This window comes from Mastigoproctus giganteus, chromosome 14, assembly GCF_048544385.1.
Source record: "Mastigoproctus giganteus isolate SK-2022 chromosome 14, ASM4854438v1, whole genome shotgun sequence".
In the NCBI taxonomy this organism is placed as follows: Eukaryota; Metazoa; Arthropoda; class Arachnida; order Uropygi; family Thelyphonidae; genus Mastigoproctus; species Mastigoproctus giganteus.
Window position 1 is genome coordinate 44886623 of NC_143588.1, and position 22667 is coordinate 44909289.

Below are 22667 nucleotides of genomic sequence, written 5' to 3' on the forward strand. Positions count from 1 at the left end.
GAGATCAAAAAAGGGAAAATTCCAGATTAGAGACTTCCTAATTTGGAATCTCGTCAAGGAATATCCGTGCGGATATTTCCACACCTTTAAGAGAATTAGAGAACGAATAATTAACAAAAAATTGATCAATTATTGTCAAAGAAACTAATAATTGCAAGGTCCTAATTCATAAAGGAATTAGGACCTTGCATTAGGTCCTAATGCTTTACTTCAAAGTCAAAAAGATTTAAGTATTCGTTTGTAAGTCGACTATAATCTAAAGGTCATGTGGAATGCTACTGTACTGTTCACCTAATTCATTGTATTTTAATCCCAATTTCCAAAAAGTACATTCGTTTTCTGTTTATACAATGTATGCTTAACTTTATTGATTAGACAATTTTTAATTAACAGTACATCACACGATAAAATCGAGTGTCATTTATTCGTTGATTTTCTTTAATTCAATTCTCACAAGTTTTCCTTGTGAGAATTGAATCAAGTAAAAAAATATTGAAGCGAAAATATAAAATATGGAAATTCGTGATTCCCACGTGATTGGCAGATAGAGAGAATACAAGGACGTCGCCGTATTTAGTAATCATGCTGGATAGAACCACGGTCAACTCGAATGGGTGTATTATTATGCCCTTGCATTTGACAACAGTTTTCTGAGTTGTCTGTTTACGAATAAAAAGGGGGGGGAAATACCTACACCCTCCTTAAACGCGCCTCCCTTCCCCCCTTTTTTGTTTAGTTTATGGGAGGGCAGGATATCGCTTTTAATGGTTTAGCTCAGCATACCAGAGAGGCTTATCTGACCTTGGATAGGACGTATCATAACTTTCATTCGACTTTTCTTTTTTTCCCGTTTGGTTTAATGTACTTACCACTTAAAAGGCAGCTAGTTTATGGCACTAAAATTACTTGCTAATATTAATACAATGGCTATCGATGGATCGGAGGTACCCTTATTCATAACGATACATAAAAAGGTCTAAAGGTCTTAATAAAAAAAAAGTTTTTAAATTAATTTCATGTAATATCTATATTTTAAAAAGTTATATTAAATTTAATTTAAGATCATTGATGCGGAATATTTAATTTCGTATTTAAATCAACATTAGCCAAAGGAAACAACTTCGATTTAATTTATCCCCACGAACCGGGCTCGACAAATATTGAAAATTGACCCAGACACAACAACTAGACCTCCTATATTACAAGATTTTGTTTTATTTATTTTTGTTCTTGTTGATAAAAAGAAACTTCACTTCCTTGCATCGTTATGTCATTATAACCCTAAAAAACAAACTATAATTATTTAATTATAATTAAACTATACTTTTTTCCAACTTCGCACTCCTTACAAAGTCTACATTAAATATTAATTGATGAAAAACCTGCTGATGCAAATCAGACAGATTTTTCATCGCTTGAATTTTTCATTATAATATTTAATATGGAATGAATGAATAAATATGAACCTGAAGGAATGAATAAACAAACATCTCCCTGCACTGGCGCGACACACAGGAATAAAGTGCATTTTTGTGATAATTCTTTAATATAGTCGATTTGGCTATAAATAAAACCAATAAAACATTCCCAATAAAAGAGGAGCTACTTATGGCAGTTCCAAAAATACTGTTACTTTCACAACTGTTACATATAGCAGTTATTTCCTCAAGAATCCATCAGGAAGAACTGTTTAAGGGTCATGCACATAAGAACCGTATACTGCAATAGGGGTTGGAGAAGTTGTCATCCAATGGCAGTTCAGAATCTGTGGCTGCCCTAAACAACACACCCTTATTGGTTCTACATAAGTCTCATATTTCGATAACTTCCAAGTTCACAAAGATACCATCCCCTTTCAGGATTGTAATATATTAGCAATATTTTCGCAAAAATGTCTTTTTCTATCAAAAGCATTCAGTAATTGCAATTTTTAAAACGATTTCAAGTTCCCGAAGAAAATGGACGAATTGGAAGGGGGGAGAGAGCGAGAGAACAAGAAAAACAGATGGAAAATGAAAGAGGATAGAAGAAAAAAACTACTTATTGGAAGGAAAAGGAGAGGGAGGTGTCATATCACTCTGGGGACTTCAACAGGGACATGCTTGGTGACTGAAGAAAGAGATCTGTTCCTGCCATGTGGAATATTTACCATCTCACCGTTGAAAAGAACACAAACCAGGCGCTAAAATGTTAGAAGAGGTCGACTGACGTACAAACTAAACGGTAGACAAGGTGAAGAAAGATGTAGGTCAGTACACTGTTTCTAAAAGCACGTGAAAATGTTAACGCAAGAGTAAGCAATAAATTTCTTGTCCAAGTGTCGCTTTGCAGACTAGGAACATTGAAAAGGCTATATAACATAAAATTATCGTGTATAATCATTTAATTGCTACCACTTTCTCTTAAATTTAAATTTGATGATTGGAATTTATCAACGATGCGCAATATTTTTTCGAAATTGATTGATTATGAAATAACAATGGAATGTAACGAAAATGGGAGACGAAAAAAGAAATTGTTGACAAATATTTGTATTGTTGCAGTCATATGACAAATACTTGTATTGTTGTAACCATACTGTTCTACAAATGGCTACAATCAAATGGGTAATTAGGCTATTGATCGAAGTGAGAATGTTCTGGATTTAGATGGAATACAGGTGAAACTGTACAGCAATTTAAATATTTGAGCGCAATTATTCAGGCTGACGGATCATCTGCACAGGAAATTGAGAGATGATTGGGTGAAGGTAGAAAGGTCATAGGAATGCTTAATTCTATGCTATGGAATAAAAATATTATTAACAAAACCAAACAGTCTTAACTGAAGGACAAAAAATAAAAATAAATAAACTATTAGCTGTTGAGATTGATTTTTGGCGAAGATTAGCAAGAAAGTCTAGGGCCGAAAAAGTTAGAAGTGACGTGATAAGGAATACAATGAACGCTCAAACAACCATCATTGAATGGTTTGGCCATGTGAAGAGAATGGATGATAACAGATTGCCCAGAGGAGCCATGGAAAAGGAAAAAGACCAAGAAGGACGTGGACAGAGGGCGTGAATAGAAGAGTACTGGTGGAAGGATACTGGGAAGATAGAAGAAAATGGAAAAAAACACCAAAGGAATGTGTTTTCGATGTTAGGTTGAGGAGAACCGTTGTAAGAATGGAATAAATCCTAAGAAGAAGGCGTGGATCTTGCACCTCTGGCGGAACTCGCTGATTACGTCACTTCCATTAAACATTTTTTATGACCGATCACATTTACTCGGTTGTAGGTGACCCAAAGGATGTTTCTCATTAAAAATGTCCGACTAATGATCTTGATTCTTCAAAAATAAAATTTAAAGGTAGAAACCGCCTATTCACAGATATCTCGCACATATATTTATTGGGCTGTATATCAGCAGCAACTCAGACCACGAGGCATGTTTCGTGTAAACTGATTGGATTCGAAACGTTGATTTGTATGTTTGAGGAATGAAAAAGAAACAAAATAGTTCGAATTATGACCTTTCTGAAGCGTGGGGAAGGAAGCGACAAATTCTAAAAGTTGATTTAGTAAGGCTATGGCCAGTATTTTTAAAACTGTTTGCAGAGGTACTCTGGGAAAGGGGAATCCTCAGCTAGTTGTATCCGAAACTTATTATTAATATTTAAAAATTAGGAAAATGTCAGCATAAAACAGGTTTAAATCCTGCCCGAAACTAATGCATTCCATAAAAATGCATCATTCGTGAGCAGGATTTAAATGCCTACAGTAAATCTGTCATCAGTAATGGTAACAGTAAAGCGAACTTTGCTTTCAACCACAAGTTGCCTTGATGTTGAACTATCTTTAAACGGATGTTATTGCCAATAACATCCGTTAAAATTGCGATTTATTATTATTATTAAATTAATGATGTTGTTAACAAAAACAGAACACACGACAAGAAAATTTCTCCTTTTTGAAGGAGAAATTTTCTTGAAGAAATTGATCTTGAGATTCTGTGAAATTATCTTTTCTTTATTATTATTCTTTATGGAACTAAACCAAATTGGACTGACTGTTTAATTTTTACAATAAATAAGTATTTTAATTTAAAAAATTAAGATATTTCCGATTTCTTAATTAGAAACATTCATTTTCGCAGGCAGATGTATACGTCCGCGTGTTTCCGTGACATCTGCTAATATAAGGATAACAAAATCGGAAAAACGAGAAATAATGGCACGAAAGACTGTAAATTTAAAAGCGAGAGACATAAATGTGGGGATTACCAGAGGGAGGAGATCTTCCCGCACGATTCTCTAATACGCGAAGGGCAGTTGTAAAATCCAAAATTCTTTTTATCAAAGTTTTTGAAACCAGCCCTTTTCACTGTTCCTTATATTGCACAAATAAATTATCAGACTTGTATTTGAACAAAAGAACAGGGGCTTTTGTTCATTCCAGCCTTCTATTTTATTAGATTTTTAAAATTGACTCCTTAAGTCTGCTACGAGTTCTGTAAACCGTAACGGAAATCACTTAGGATTTTAACTAACAGATTAAAATCCCATCCTATAAATCAATTAGGATTAAAAAAATTCATTTTGAACTGTTTTAGGAGTTAATCGTATGTTTAATGTGTTTTATTCATTAGTCTGAATTATATATATAAACTGTTTAAATCAGTCTGAAGGGCTTTTGTGTTCTCTATTCTAATCTTGTCAACATTTCTGTTTTCTGAACTGGTGTCCAAAGAACTCTGTAATAAACACGACATCAGAAAGCAACGTACAGACAAGACCAACTACAAAGATGTCCTTTGAGGATGAGATATGGCCAACTGGAAGAGCCATAAGGACAACAGCGGATATGGTTATTAATAGATGACTTGTGACGCACGCCAGTAAGTGAAATTTCCTGAGACTTTATGGTAAAAGCAAGACAGAGCATTTGAAAGAATATAGATTTAATTTATGAGAAGAAACCCAAAAAAGTTCCAAGGATGTTGAAGGGCTGTTTATGAGCTCGGATAGCAGATTTGTTTCTTACGGAAACCTAGAGAATTATTTATTTTTTTCTTTTTGTGCATATATGCAAAAATAGAGTCAAATGTGTTCATGGTCTCGACTGTGAACCACGTGATATACTTTCTAGGCTTAATTCTTCATATTCGTGAAACAGTTGCTTTAATTGACTAAGGCCGCCTTAACCAAGTGGTCAAGTGCAAAGGTTCACAAGTTACATGTGCTTTGAGGGAGCGGGGTTTATGTAATTAAATCAAATGAACTAATTGCTAAATCGATTAAGAGCATATCTTATTTAGCCACACAAAAAATGAATAATAATAATAAGAATAATTACCGCTGACCGAGAAATACCATCAAGGACTCAGAAGCCTGCTCAAGGCAAAGCTAAATGGAGGGAACACAGTTAAAGCCATAAGCACCTGCGTAGTCCTCCGTTAGTACTGGGATCAGACTGGTCTAACACCGAGCTAGAGGAGATCAAGAGAGTGATGACGAAGAGCCACCAACATCATCTGAAGATAGCCGTTGATGGATTGACCATGGCCCGCAAAATAAAGGAGGGAGGGATTTGACAGACCTCATCGAACTACAGAATAAAGCAATTCAGAAACCTGAAGAATTAGCTCCAGAAAAATACAGCGCAATTTACCAGGCCAAAAGGAACACACACACACACACCGCTCAACCTGAACGAGGAGACTCCGCCCATCCAGAAGGAAGAAACTAAGCCAGAAATATGGGCGAAGGAGGCACTCCATGGTTGTCACTACAATGATCTCCATCACGATTACATAGTTAAAGAATATTCCTAATGCAAGGCTCACCAATGGGACGCTCTTCCCCGAGACCGAAGTATTCATGCTCGCCATCGAAGACCAGATAATCAATACCAGGAATTACAGAAAATACATTGACAAGAACCCCAGAGAAACAGATGACACATATCGACGATGCCACCTTGCTCCAGGAACAATTCAACATATCACCGCAGGATGCAGGGTGATCACCCAGACGGAGTACACTAACAGACACGACCAGGTCGCCAGGATAATAAATCTGAAGCTAGTGAAGAAATACCAGTTGATCAAAGAAAGTATACTTTTATAAGTATGAACCTCATGCCATACTGGATGAGGTTCATGCCTGTATGATGACCCCCACCCACAAACTGTACTGGAACCGCACCATAAGAACGGTCAAGATGATCCGCACAACAAACTGGACATAATTCTCATTGACAAGAAGGAAAAAGACTACTAACCTGATCGACATAGCAGTGCCCAACACCAGCAACCTTCAGAAAACCTACAAGGAAAAGATCAGGAGGTACGCAGAACTTATGTGGTATATGGAACAAGTAACGACCATCCCAATCACAGTGTCGACCACTAGTATGGTGTCAATGAGCCTGCATATGAACCTAACAACAATAGGCCTCCTCCCAGAGAACACCTACAGAATACCTAGAATTCCAGAAATCCGATCTGGAAAATCTGTAACGCAGTCAGAGTTACAACCACCCCATGCACTTGGAACCAGTACCCGTCGAGGGATGGGAAAAAAACCCATTAAGAGAAGGAAGGTAATAATTAATCAACGTTTAATTTACTTAAAATCTTATTATACAATCCATTTAGCATGCGATGTAAATCACAAAATTCACTTCTCTTCTCTCTATAAAACTTCAAAGAAAGAAATATACCTTTTAAGATTTACTTAAGACCACAACCGGTGTTTGAACAGAATTCCGTTTTCATAGCGATAATATTATTTTTTTCCTATAATAATTATAAAAAGATTTTACGCTGATTACGTCTATTCATGTGTTTGGTGATATAAAAAGCAGGTGTTATAAATATCGAATGCTAAAGGGCTCTCAAATTACTGAGATGTCTTAACTGAAAGAAAGCTGACTTCCAAAATCAATCTTTTTTAAAAATTACCTCGCTATAAAAAAAAAAATTGTGAGAATTCTCTTGTAATAAATTTGTACAGTTTCACTACTTTCCAACAGATGGCACTGGGTGCTAATAGTAATTTTACTTACAAAAATGTCTATAATACGTTTAGTCATACTTCCTTCACAATATCGGTTTTTAATCCCCTTCCACAATGTCTTTTACCCAGCTCCTAGGCATTAAAAAAAAAAGGGCAATCCAACTTCAACCTCAAAATTAAATTTTTCCTGCTGCTTCTGGTGCAAAACTGGCTCCATTATCCTTTTTTCTATTCTGGCTCCATCATCCTATATTTCTGTCTCCTCCAAATCACACCGTGGAAAATTCATAATCAGAAGTAATCTGGAGCAAACCACTTCAAAAAAATTCATCTGCAATATAAATTTCTTTCCGACATTCAGAAATAATTTGTTTCAATTAGTATTACTGAACACCTTATATTTTGTAAAATAAAATAAATGGATAACGAAAACAGCAAGAAAAATCTCATGAGGCTTCAGTCTTTTGTGGAGCCTTCCTGTATTCTCGACAGTGAATCCCGACAGCGTATCCAGGCTCATCACAAGGGAGGGGCATAGAAACCAGGTACAGGTATCTTTAAGGGGAAGGGGAATCATGGTGACCAGGTTTTTGAGTTTTTTTTTTTTTTTTTTAGAATTAATATTTGATTACGTCTTTTCACTTTCGATTAGATCTACACTAGAACTTAGGGACTTGGAGATTTTCCCTCATATCTTTTTTTGGAAAGTAAATGCTGCCTGAGAGTAGCTGTACAAGATGATACTGATGTTGCCATGACAGCATATTTATAAAGAGGCACGAGAGATTTGGGGATGGTATTTAGAATGCCAGCTGGCCTATTCAACTATTTAAGAGTCAGTATTCAAGGGAAGAACCTGAATTACTCAGTTGTGGGTGCAGAGATCTATATGACTGAAGTGAAGATTTAAAATATCATTAAGTATATTTAATGTATGTATTTTCTGGATACTATTTCCTTTGAATCTCTTCCGCCTTTCCAAACGTAAAAATTGAATCCTAATAACTGCAGCGATAAGCGAAACTTAAAAACAGAACTTTTTTCTGCCTTCCTTTCCTCTTCCCATTGATATTCGCACTCCACGGGTTGCCTATCAACAAAAAGTTGTTTAAGAAATGAGTATTTGAACCTTGATAATTGTTGCATACACGATGAGGGAATGCATATTACCGAGGCTTCTGTATTTAGGAAGTATGCGTATTTTGTTTCGAAAGCCATACTTTTACGTGTGTGTAGGGAATCTGAATTTGTGTCAAACATAAACAAAGCACTAAGTAGTACACAACACATTAAAAGCTTGAATGAAGTTTGGCAGGAGTCAACCAACAAATGATAGTTATCTTATATTATGCAGCATTGAAAGGAGACCTAGTGAATTTAATTGTAAAAAATGGTTAGGTCCGCTTTTCCGGTCAAGAAATCTGACATTGAGTTTAAGAATGCCAGATCATATAAGAGTAGTATGTTTGCAATTCGAAAAGATTATGGATTACGAATATAAGAAGGGTCATCATCTTAATATCATTTCAGCAAAACAACCTATTGTTCTTATGGTGCGGTTCCAGTTGTAATTCTTCTTTAATTCAGAAACTATGCCACATTGATATGACAAATCCTGATTAATTTCAAAATGCAACAATTCTGTTTCAATACCCAAGAAGATTTTTTTTTTCAGATCTTCAAATGCAAATTCTCTGTACATAATATACTTGATAAAAAAAAATTAGGACTGTATCTCTCTTTATGTGATAATAAGGCGGGATTAAATTTAGAAAAGCAGTATTTTCTGAAGTCAAAACAGCTGACTGAGACTTTGCATTCTGAATTTGTAATCACCACTTTAATAGGTCAATATGAGCTGATTTTGCTTTAATTCTTAATGTTTAGAAGCAGGTCGTGATGGTAGCAGCTGTCTATTTAAAATTAACACGATTCTCTGCATTCATTTAAACAGAGAAGAGGAAATAACAACAGCACTTCTATCTGTTAATAAAAGCACTGATTATTATTATTTTTTTTTCAAATAGTTAGCAAATAATAATAAAAATAGCCACGTCAACACTCCACAATATGGTGTATAATAATAAATACCAGATATGCTTCTTCCTATTATTTATTAAAATGATCAGATCCATTTTTTAAACGGAAAATGTCTATTTATAATTACATATTACTTATGAAAATTATGCAATTAAAATTGTCTTTGTACAGACAGAGAGAGACACAATCACTTAATTTCATGTCGTACGCCATCTATCGGAGCAATCAGGAAACTAATTGATCAACCTTGAGATTAATATCTCATGTTTTGGCATCCTCTAATTGAAGAATATTTTATTTGTAATTCGACATTTCCTTAATACAAAAGAATATAAAACGACAAAACTAAAGCTTAAGTATTAATTATATTCACCGAATCCACGAAATTACTCTATTTATTTATTACTTATTTCATATATTTTTTTCGTTGTTCGAAAATTTATTTTGTTTTTAAATGTCAGATATGCGCCATCTACCGGAAAATGCTAGAACTTTTATATATTGACAGAAACATTAAATTTAATGTTTAAGTAGTTGTGCATTTATTGTTATGAAGCAGCATGACCAAAGTGATTTATGATCTGGACCCGTCTAAATGGCATGCACTATCAAGAAACAGGTGCATATGCATTTTACAATATTATTAGCATTAAATTCCGAATTACAAAATAGCAAAGGTTAACATAATCTTCATACATCAGTTAAATGAATTTTCCAGCCAGTCATAAAACAAACAAAAATGCTAAACAGAAATAAATCCTTACAGTTCATTGATAGATCAATCATTCGGTGTAATGTTTGTGATATGGAAATAGGTGTTCTTTCAATGTATTTCATTTACTATATTTTGAATTTTTTGGGGCACATCAGAGTAAATGATTTTAGCGAGGTAAACCGCTTTTTTATTCTATTTTCAGACAGGAAAAAAGCATGTTAATGACGAGTTTTGAAATGCCTAAGAATATTCACCACGCAAAACCAGATAGATCCATGCAGCTACAAACCAACTGTAAAAAAAACTTCATGACAAATGTGCAATGCAGATTATTTCGAAAAAAAGAAATTAAAGATGCAGTTTATTTATCATTCATAGTTATTTACAAATTGATAATTCTGGCGTGCAAGTCAAATTTTGGGGCACTAAAAAATCTAAAGTTTTAAGGTTGATTCAAACACCGAATGGTGAAAAGCAAAGGTACAATAGTACACGTGTTTGAGTTTACCAATGTTCCGGCTCACGCGATTGCTTATTTAACAATCGCGTGGGCCGGAACATTGGAGCATAAACAGAAAATTTACACTTGAATTAATGGCATGAACTTACTGTTAGAAAGACAAATTAATGTTAATAAACAAGGAAGGTCATTTGTAAGTTTACCGAGAAGATATATACACATTTTAAAGGAAAGAGCAGAAATAACTGAATTAAAAAATAGACAGTGATTCTTGATGGAGATTTTATTTTAATCAACATGCTAGATGTGAAGGATACTGTCAAAAGAGCAGGCTTGTAGGGAAAAATATGAGCTAGCACAAATTTTCAAAACGAAAAATAAACGTCGACTTATACGCAATTTTGTTTATTTATCTATTTTTTTTTTTTATTCGAAAGTGATAATCAAGTTTAAATATGGGAACCCTTGATCTAAAAAAAAGCATAATCTGAGTGAGAGTGAACATTTTTCTAACCTTTTTCATCTGTTCAGTTTACTTTCTTCAACAAATTTGAGTATCATTTTCTTTGCTGTTAAGTCGAACCCTTTTTTTTTGTCTGAAATACAGTTATAAATTAAAAAAAGAATAAAATTAATTCAAATACATATTTCAATGATTTCCTAATTAAGAAATTGTTTAAACTTCTTATTAATAAAATGTACTAATAGGTTTTAAAACAAACACAAGTGCTAAATAAAAAGTTTGCTTTAAAATCTTCGTGCAATAGATACAGCATAAATATAAACACTAGAACCATCATAAACTTGTTGGATGTTGCTCCTCCTGGTGTTAAAATCTTAAAACTTTCTAAATAAAAAAATAATTTAAAATTACTTTAAAGCAAGATACCTACGAAACAAATTAATAAATTAATAAAGTTAAATAAAATCCTATATAATATTAAATTGCTGCTGTACTATTATCGAAATTAAAAATACAGTGTATTAACATCACCTTTAACTTCTTTCAGAAATGCCTGGATGAAAAATGTTTAGTTTAAAATTGGAAGCACCTGGATGAAAAACGCTTAGTTTCAAATTGGAAACACCTGGATGAAAAATGTTTAGTTTCAAATTGGAAACACCTAATGAAATGTGTTTTATAAATATGAAACCAGCGTTTATTACGGTTTCGTTTTATTTGTATACTTGTTAGCGAACATTTTCTGAAGGAACGTGTTTAATTGATTTCTTTCTCTTCGATATTTTTCTGTAGGCTTTATTTCATCCCCCATCGCAATCCCACCCTTATGAGGTACATAAGCGGAAGAAGCAGCACTGCTGATATGTACTACTATCAAACGGCTTGGAACGCCCGAAAATTGTCTGCCCTCTACGCTCTAACGACCACACCCAGAGCTTCAATGACGTTCTGGCAACTGCCTAGAGGAAGTTGTGGAAGTCCTGTAGGCTTCTCATCAGATATTTATGTGGTATTTGTAGACCGTTACCTTGTCGTGTAGAACAAGTTATTCTTGTCGTTTCATAGTTCGCTAAAGGTATTAAAACATCATCTTCTCCATTAATACCGTATTATCTAAGAGTTTGGGGTTGATCCTATTATCTATGACACTGCTGATGATATACAGAAATATAGTAGCGTAGTAGATAAAAGGGATTTTTGTTTCGAAAAATAAAATAAGCGTTTTTATGTTTGTCCATAGTCGCACCATTTTAAATGTATCTCAAAAATTTACTTAATCCCAATAAATCATAAGTACAAACAAATCAAATATGATTTTTTTTTAGTGACGCGGATATAAAAATCTGAAAATAAAAAGTATATTAAAATAGAAAGTGTAAATAAAATAAATAAATATACAACTATAAATTTAAAACCGAGATATTACGTTAAAGTCAGATCCTATTCAAATACATCATCCTTAGTTCATAATCTAATTATAAATCATGGTTGATCTCAAATAAGATTCAGCTTTTAATAGGCTCATTTTAAGTTATACAGTCGTTTATCCCCCAGAAGTATAATAATACTTTAAAATAGAAAGTATTATTATACTTTGAGGGATAATCTCCTATGCCCTTGTTTAAAAACCAGATAAGTTATTAATCATTAATGAGTTCACTAATATCATAAATTCAACACCAAGCAGTAACTTAAAATGCGCCAAACAACATTGAGTTTATTTGAGATCAACCATGATTTATGATCAGATTATGAACTAAAGATGGCGAATTTGAGTAAGATCTGAATTTAACGCACTATCCCGGTTTTAAATTCATAGTTATATCTTTATTTATTTTGAATGCGTTGAAACAAAAGTTGCGTGCATTTTTATTACATAAAAATCACATAAATTTAACGTAATTAAGTAGGAGGAGGGTGAGAACCTATACTATATTATTCAGTATTATTTTACAGAAATACATGAACAACAAAACTTACTTCAAAGCATTTGCTTCCATTTCGTCTTAAAAGCGAGTTCTAATATAACAGTTTTACTTGATAAAAATGTTTCATCTCGCGAGTCAATTTACACTCCTTATTCATCTTTTAAATATTTATAATAAGACACGTTGCTTGCTACTTTATTTTTAACTCAATATAAAGGAGTACAGGGACGGCTTTACTTATTAAGACCATTAAACGCGAACCAGTTTGGAGAACCAATTCTCAAAATACCAATTTTCAGGTACATTTTTCATATGTCAATAACTAAGATTCGAATTACCTATGCACGCTGATTTCTAATGTTTTTCCACGCACGTAAGAATTCAAATGCTTCACCTGTGACAACACAGTCGCCATTACTTGCAAAATAAATCAAGAAATGTCTGCCATAGAATTGAAGAAGGAGATCGATATGCCGTTGTCCTTTTGGCACCCTTCCAACACATAGGGATTAAAGTACGACTTGAAACGCCGTCCGCGTAACTGCGGAATTGACGTCCTCATCGGCTCTAACAGAACTGGGTGACGTGATCGAAAATCCATGGCACATTTAATGGTAGATTAGCTTTCTCTTTCAGCACCAAAGTCATTAAGTAAAGTGAACAAGAAAGAATATACTACATTTATTCTCTCTAGTTCGCTGTTGGTGCTTAGTCCTTTCTGTCTCAAGCGAATTTTCTTAAGTTATGAACTACAGTTATTATAAGGATACGTTATTTTTTACAATATTTTGACATGCTGCTGATCTACTGTTCTTACGTTTCGTTTCATCTTTAATCTCATAAGTAGAAAATAGAGTTAAAATCAGCCAGTGTTATATTGTGAAGTTTCAGTTTATTTTGTTTTTACAAAATAATCGTTGGTTAAATCTCAATCATTTAGTTAACTGAATCATTTGATTCAGTTAACTCTATTATGGAGGGCTAGGAAGGCTTTGATAATTACACGGAATTTGAATTATATAAAAAATGATTATATATTGTTCTTACTAGATGTTTAATATTTGTAGCGCTACGCCATTTTATGTATCTTCTAATAACACCAATTAATTTAATAACAGAAGATATACCTGATGTGAAATTAGTTTTTGTAATGGTTGTATGATTTTATGATTACCAGACACCATGATTGCAAACAAGTTTTCACGCTAATCATCATTCACGCTTTTTACATCGGGGTGAGTTTGTTTGGTGAATGCCAAGGGAAGCGCATCATCCTGACTGTCTGGTGCCAACTGTCAAACATGGAGGAGGATCAATAATGGTTTAGGCAGCAATATCTTGGTATTCTTTAGGTCCTCTCATCATCCCGAATTAGCGGATTACTGCCACTGATTATATATTCTGAGTGACCAAGTTCGTCCCATGGTGCAAACATTGTTTCCCACAAACGATGCATGTTTCAAGATGAAAATGCTCCAATACACTCAGCCAGATATTTTCAGTCCTGGTTTGAAGATGAGAAGCATATTTCCTCCACCTTCATCATTCAAGAAGACTGAAACGTTCCTCCACGAATAATGGTCCTTGAGAGGACCATTATTCGTGGAGGAACTCTCACGTAGAATACAAGCTGTTTTTAAAGCAAAGGGCGCCCAACACAATATTAATGCATACTTTTAACTCTTTTCAGAGGTATTTCCATTATTCCGTCCACCCCTATAGATATCAAAACTGTGGGAAAAGCTGATTATGTTTGCCAATCGAGCCGAAGAGTTTTCAGCAAATAATATATCATTTAATTTTTTATCAAGTAGCATTTCTCCAAGAGTATTATTAATACGTTGTATTAATAAAACTCAATAATTTACGCCAATTCATGTTTGAGCGCACATACACAAGATAATACATTACACAGAAACCAGAATTTAATTTGATATTGTATGTATGAAAAATGGAGAACTTTGGTTGCAGATTTCGACCGCTAGGGGAGCTACTGTCACCAAACGTCTCATTAGACTTGACCAATAACATTCTGTTTATAGCGCAGGTGCCTTTCATAGGGTGGCACAATCACATATGCATAAGCTGAGTAGGATTGCATTGTACATGCAGTTGTGGATATTGGGAGAACAAAAATACGGCCGTCTTACAAATGGAAGTAACCGAGATAATTCAGAGATTTAAATTATTAAGTTTCTTGCAGAACTCTATAAAAGAAATCACTTTTTATGAGAGTAGTAATGAAACCCGATTAAATAGTACAGCGCGAATTGAAATTTGCCATAAATGAGAGAAAAGTAGAGTAAATATTAACCTGTGGTTCAGGTTATTCCAGTTAATTAGGGTACTACCAATATTTCATAAAAATGCCATGATAGCAAGGAAAATATCACCAAGTTGAGTGGTTTTTCAGTAGTTATAAAAGGTACAGTTAATGTCTCCACTTTCTTTACAACTCTCTCATGCACTGTATAAAGTGACATCCAGAATATGTAATTATTTATTATAAACAAGCACAAATAAGTCGTTTTTCGTGGTTTGCATTGCAAATTCCATCGCCTTACCATTTTTCTATGGTAAACTAACCCTTGAGAGCATTAATCATGTTATTATGTACGTGAATTCCAACACTACAGACGAACGTGCCAGACAGCAGCAATAACCAGAGACAGATTTCAGATATTTTCCATGAATTCTGGTCACGTTTACCAGTAAGCACTGCTATGAAAAGAAACTTCCATTTATAGTTTTCCTGTGATAAGCCTTATCATAATGTCTGAATAAATCTACGAACAGAATACGAGTTTTTCACTCTAATCGTTCAGATATGCGTGATCGTTTATCAATTTTATTTAAATTATTTAAAACTTTAGATAACCACGTCTTATCGATACATTTAAATTAACATTCTGGTTTAATGATGTTAAAAGGCATTTCTGAACTGTCAGTAATTGGAGTAATGAATGAATATATTAACGATTTTAGTATGAAAATTACCATTTGGTATCTAACTAATCAAATAAATTAGCAATTTTGTTAAAAGGTATTTGGTGTCTTTTATAGTATTTTTGTTTCTTTTTTATTTCCAATGAATTAAATAAATATTGCTTAATTTTTTTAATCATTATCCCGATTAACATGGATAAGTCTTCATTATATTCATATATGCACAGATGGATGGAAATATCTTATATTATCCTTTAAGTTAACCAGTATTAATTCATTAGTTCGTATTAACTGATATTTTGATTTTGTTTTCAGAAAGTACTTCCGTGTCAGGAGAAGGATTAAATGAAAGTGGAAATAGAAACATATCAAAATATCCAAAATGGCTTATCTGACCTTCAGTTGAACGGGACAATGCTATCGGGATGGTCTATTTAAGAATTGCGATCACGGCATAAATGAAGGACAATAACATATTTATGAGCTAAGAAAGGCACTCTACTTATCCATCTCCAAGGTCAGAGGCACATTTGTTAATCTTCTCCAGCAATTTTTTTTTTAAAGAGACGTTACTGTGCGGTTTTAAGAACTTAGAAAAAAATTTAAAATACAATTATAAATTACAATTCAATCTTTGGAATCTAAGATAAATTGTTCACTGTATTATTAGTTTTATTAATTTTATTATCGAGTTATAAATATAATTAAACTAACCATATAAACATTCAAATTGTCAAGCAGCATGATTTCAGAATACTGTAATCTAAATGTCATAGGGTCATCTGAACAAAACAAATCGCCCCCTGGCGGAAATATTGAATGCACAATAACTCTTAAAAAAATATTTCGATAAAAAAATTCATTTCAGTATTTGGTGTATTAGTTTAACGGCGTCCATGGGCAAGGAGGCTTATCCTTGGACTTGTATACTAGTGATAGAATTTTTTTTCACTATTCCTGCAAATGTTTGCCCCGTTTTTGATACACTATCTAGAAATATTTTCTCGGAGGTATCTTAAGGGTAGGAAAAGTGCAAAATACTTATCAGTAAACGAGCATAATAAATATCTGTATATGCCTGGGGGTTAACGCTAACGTCCACGGAACGGGTCGACAAGAAAAAAGTATCGAACATCATGGTAGCCATTGATAAGTATTAGTCTCCAGTGTTATCGGTGTTCGCATGGCCTCCAGCAGAAATAAAGTTACTATTTTAGATAGGTGACTTTCTGACAAATTCTAACACTTTTAAATATTGAAAAGTGTGGCATATATACATCTGATGGCACAGTTTATGAAGGAAATGAGAAAGGAATAATAGCAAGCTACTAGTCAATGAATTTTTTGCTTTTTCCACGCCGTGTTTAACTGAGAAAGTACAGACAGGAGCATCTGTCAAGAAATATTCCACCATCCGCTGACTACATTTCTACTTGATTAAATTTACAATAAATACAGATAGTGAAACGTTTGATAATCTGTTATTAGGGAATTGTTAGTTAACGTGATAATTTCCAATCTATCTGCAGTTCTGGAGCATTCATTTTAGTATTATGTTTGTTTTAAATGAAGTAGTTAAGGCGTCAACTCTTTTATGAGCTCGTGATAAATATTCTGATTATAATTATCACTCATTATTCTCAAATACTGGAAAGAAGCAACTACCTGACCGTGAAATTCAGTATAACATTGTTCACTCAACTGCCTCACAGATTTATAAATTTTTAACATTAGACAAGTTTTCAAACCATCAAGAGAGAGAGATTATGAAATCTGATTTCAATGATCGGGTAGATGGTCCTGTAGTTCCTGGAAATCTTCATTCTTCACCATATCTATTTCTAAACATGACTCATTCCATTTAGAAATATCAGAATGGGATGATGCAGATTGAACAAATTCTTAATAAAGTATTTGTTAAATCTACATCATTCCAAACTTGTAAAAATCATAGAGATTTTTCCTGATATTTGTCACAACTTGTGAATGCTGATTTCTTCAAGAATTCTCAGGATGTTTTTAAACCGACACCATTTTCTTTAACCAACTTCTCTCTTATCACCACTGACTAGATTTCCCATATTAAAGCACAACTAATGTCATCTACTTGGAGCTATCATATCTATTTACATAATCCCAAACAAAAATATTGTATAAAAAGTTAATATTTGACGGAAACACTGTGCACTGTCTTTTCAACTACCTGCTTGATACAAGACAGCGTATGATGCTTCGAAGCACTTAGTCAAGTTGGGCTAAAATTCTACGAGCTGTTCCTTTAAAACGTTTTTATCAATGAATACTGATAATTTACACCATTACTACACTGTTCCATGCCATATTTCATTGATGCAGATCAATGAAATTTTGACAAACAACCGAGTTCTAACTTAGGGATAAAGCATGTGATTTCTAAAATATACAAATTTGTTCCTACGTACTGGCGGAGGAGGCTGTAAACGTTAATAGGGGCAATACTCATAAGAGGATCGCATGTTGTTATTGTACCACGGTGGTATCGAATACGAAGAGAACATTTCGTAACTTATCCGAAGTTGTTGAGTGGGCGAGGGAGAAACCGTTTGACAGCTGAAAATTTATTCACTCCAGAGCACCCCATACGTTCAAATGGATTCAGGGCTGCAATCGGTTGCCGCCCAATTCGGGAAATAAACCCCATTTTAAAGAAAATTCTCCGCCAGTTATGCTCAACGGGGGTGAACATTATCGTTCATTAAAGGTAAATGAGGGCCTATTGCACCCATAAAAAGTCTGAAACAATGTTTAAGGATTTATTACCTATACCTCACCACTGAACAGATCCTCTTTCGAAGGTATGGGACTCCGTACATGTATCACGCATTATGTCACATCATCAGATCAACTATTCTGCAGTGACTTTTCCTTGATATTTACAAGTTCACTTCGGGTTCCCTCCCTACGCTTCCTGATGACGATTCTGGAACAAGGGCTAGAAATCATGACTCACCTTGCATATAGAGCTTTCTCTGGCCTTCTACGTGATGCAGGTCGACGGAAAATATTCACTCCTGAAGTGGCTGCAGATGTGGAGGAGAGTTGCGATTGCTGTCGTGTTCCTTCGCCATCTGGAGGGGGGCGGAGCAGATTGATATCCGACTCTGATACTGGGATCCTTGGTCGATTTTGAACATTAGGATAGCTCTCTACAGCAGTAATTTTAAAACAGAGACACACCAGGAACTGACCGATCTGCTGAGTAGCAAGGAGAGAACATCACATCTTAAGCAAGCCACACATACTCTGAAACGAAGCTACCATAACGCTATCACCGCGGCCGCTGGATGGCATGTTGTTAAAGAGCACAGGGAGGGGCAGAAATTCGTAGTTTCGCTACTATCTACTCCAAATTAACTGTCTTTTTCTTTTGATTGGTCTGCCTTATGTAATCTGCACGGAATATCATTACGGGAATTGATAATACTTTTTTCCTGTTTACTGGGATTGATGAGATTCTTCCTCTTGCTCAGACTATGCATATGAGTGGACATAAATTCAAATTGATTGAGGAAGGATGGTGGCAGAATAGTTGTGCGGAAGTTTGCCTTCGGCCAACGGGTGGTTGATTGCTGAAACAAGTTTCTATCAGTTGTTTTGGAAGCGGATAGTTTTAATAAATTCAAGGAAGAACTAGACAAATTCTTGGAAGGTATAAATGGGTGAAACGAAAAATCTTCTTTTAGGCTGATGCTGTATAAGCTTGCTTTCTTCCATCATTTGCTACTAATAATAATAATACTGAAATATCACTTTTCTTTCTTTCTTTATTTTATATTTATTTCACTACTGTTGTTATTTTCATTATTTACTCCAAGTTCTGAGTTTTATAACCATAATAATTGTTTCCCCATAACTGATTGGTCCATCTCATTACTACGCTTGAATCTGTCTGCCCAGTAGCGAGATGGTGCTCTCATATTTAGTAAATAAATCATTCACAGTTTCCTAGAAACGTTACCGAGTATGGTAGCTAATGAAGTGAATGATGCTTTTCAGACCGCTCTGTTTAAAACCAGACATATTTTCATATCATGACAATATACATATGTGCATCAGCTACTTTATGTACATGCATAATTTCAATTCGATTCCCAAAGGGCGAGTGTAGAAACTTGACTATACTTAACTACTTTTGGTCCATCAGTTTAAACAGAAATTTGTCTGTAAAAGACAAACGTGGGAATGGGTAATTCAAGTTTAGTAATTATTATTTAGAATAATCTGAGCAATGGACACTAAAAAGAACTGTTTCAGTTGAAATTAAAAATTTATTGGGCATTCAAAAAGTCTTCAAAATTTGAGTGGAGAAAAAATACATAGATCTGATAAAAATAAATCAAATAAATAACATAAAAATTTAGTTAAATTTACAATTTTAAAGATATATGATAAAATAGAAATAAGATTAAATGAAACTTGTTTAAATTAAAGCGATAGAATTCCAATACAGAAAGCTATTTTAAGACATAAGTTAAAACGCTTTAAATTATGTCTTAAAAAGCTTCTTAGCACAAACATTAAACTAAGAGAAGATGAGGATCTGGTTACACTGATTAAAAATTCTTACTATTCGACTTGACGCAATTAAAATAATTATAATTTCTTTTCGGTTGTATTATTGCAGTGCGCAGGGTTTTTAGAGAAAAATTAAAGCTAATCATAAGCTGAGAAGCAATAACGTTTTCTTCCAGTTTCTCGGTAAATCAAAGGTTTAATATCCACCTCTCTTGTAAAGTCAATAAAACATCTGAAAAGACTGGTCTACTTAAAACGCTCTTTAAAAGATCAAATTTAATAATGGCTCATTTTCGTTTAACTATTATAATTATTAAACGACACTTGGCTGACTCCAAAAAACAGAGAATAACTAACAACAGGCCGCACGAGCAAAATTCAGTGATATTAATGGTATTAACCATCGTATTGTCGAGACAATATGATGATTAATACCATTAATCACCCAGCGATGTATACGATACATACCATACACGATAAATGCCATAATCACCCAACACGATGGTCAATACCATTCATCATCCAGCACTTACATCATCCAACACGAAATTAGATGATGTCAGTGCTGAGCCAGAAGGGTACTGCGATCATGGCAAGATGAAGACAACTAATTTTATGGTGATTTCAAAGTTATCATTAAGAACCTGAGACTAAGGAATGGGGACATGATTATTTGTAATGTCCGAATAAAGATCAAAACAACAGATGTTATTGGCTACTGTTTATGGGGACATTCATGGAGTAATCTTCGACAGTTCACCAAGAGTCAATCCACTCAGAATGGCATGAATATTCTAAAGAAGCCCTAACCCGTATACAATCATATGAACTTGCATGATGTGTTACTAGTACATGATACATCATATCGCCAGACCCTGGAAGCCGTTACATTTCATTCTGTATGTTGCCCACCAATCTAATGATGATATGCAAACAGTGGGTTCGTTGGCTGCACAAATAAGGTCAAACTTTCTTCCATAAAAGCGTAATGGTACTATGCCACATTGGCTCAAATGCATATACGTCCTTAATCATAACTTTGTGGGTTGACTGCATATTATACATAAGTGGATCATCTGATTACCATTGTGGCATTTGCTTTCACCACTCACAGAGGATCCCCGTTTGATTAGTATTTAAAAAACCCAATCAATCACAATATCATTGTAAACATAATTCTACCTTACAGTTCTTGAGATGAATTCGCAATAGTATGCTAATAGACCAAAAAAAATCTAAAGATCATGCAACCGGGGACTTCTTACCATTGCGAGATCAATCTTCAACGGCCGGTCCATTAAATTATTAATTATAATCATTACAGTACGCGATGGGCTTATTTTTAGATTTTGCATGCATGTGGTCAGATTATTTGCAAAATAATCTGCATGAACCATGACTTCGCTATTACAACTTGGCTTGACGAATAATTATTTTATAGCTGTAAAGCGATATCCTGACAAACAGATCCACTGTCAAAGTGAACCGCTCATTTTTAAATATTAAATTCACAACGGCTGTCAGCCTAACTGCATGGAAATCAAATGTTCATTTTGATTTAAAAGGTAAAAAAACTAAGCAGCAAATATTCTTTATAGTATGGAAATGCTAATTACTAGTTTATTAATAATTAATATTAACCTTTTTTTTTTATCTGAAGAATAATACATAATATTTCTCTTTTATTTTAGAAAATCTCCGTGGAGAAGAGAATCCACGTGACAAAATTAATGATGACATCACTTCGAATCAATGGACAGACTCGGAGATTTTCTGGGGAGTAGCCTTTAAAGGGGTCCATTTGTTAAAAACAAAAGGGATAAAAGAAGAAAGATGTTGGAAGGGCATCGGATATTAATCAAAGGAAACTAAACTGAGATTGTTAACTAAAAGACAATCCTTTTTCTCCTTATTTCGTTTCAGTTCAAAACACAAATCACTATATAATTTTTTTAAGTTTATTTTATTTATTTCTTATATTTATTATTTGTTTCTTTTATCATTATCAATATTTTGCAATGTTTGTGTTTTTATGATTTTTTCCAATGTAAAATTTAAAAAAATTATTCAAGCTTGAAACAGTAACTTTAACATATTTTAAAGATATACTGAGTGGCCATTTTATTAGATACACATACCTAATAGCAAGTAGATCGCCTTTTAAATTCCTCAGAATAGCCTAGATTCGTCGTGGCTTGGACTTAATGTGGTGTCGAAAGTGTGTTACAGGGATATTAATTCATGTTGACTGCACTGCTGCAAACTAGATGGTTGAGGATCTCTACTCTGAAGAATTGGCTCCACCTCATTCCATAATTGCTCCAAATGGATTGAGATCTGGTGATAGAGAAGGCTGAATTCACTCTCATATTTCTGGAATCGGTTCTCCACAGTTCCGGCCTTGTAGTATGGAGTTGAAATTCATTCGCAGATGGTTAGGCAACACCATGAAAGGATGCGTCTTGTCAGAAAATTTCCAGATAACCTGTGGCATCCAAATGTTGCTCTCCTCGTATCAATGTGCACTACGAACACTCCCCATTCCCACCTACCTACACACAC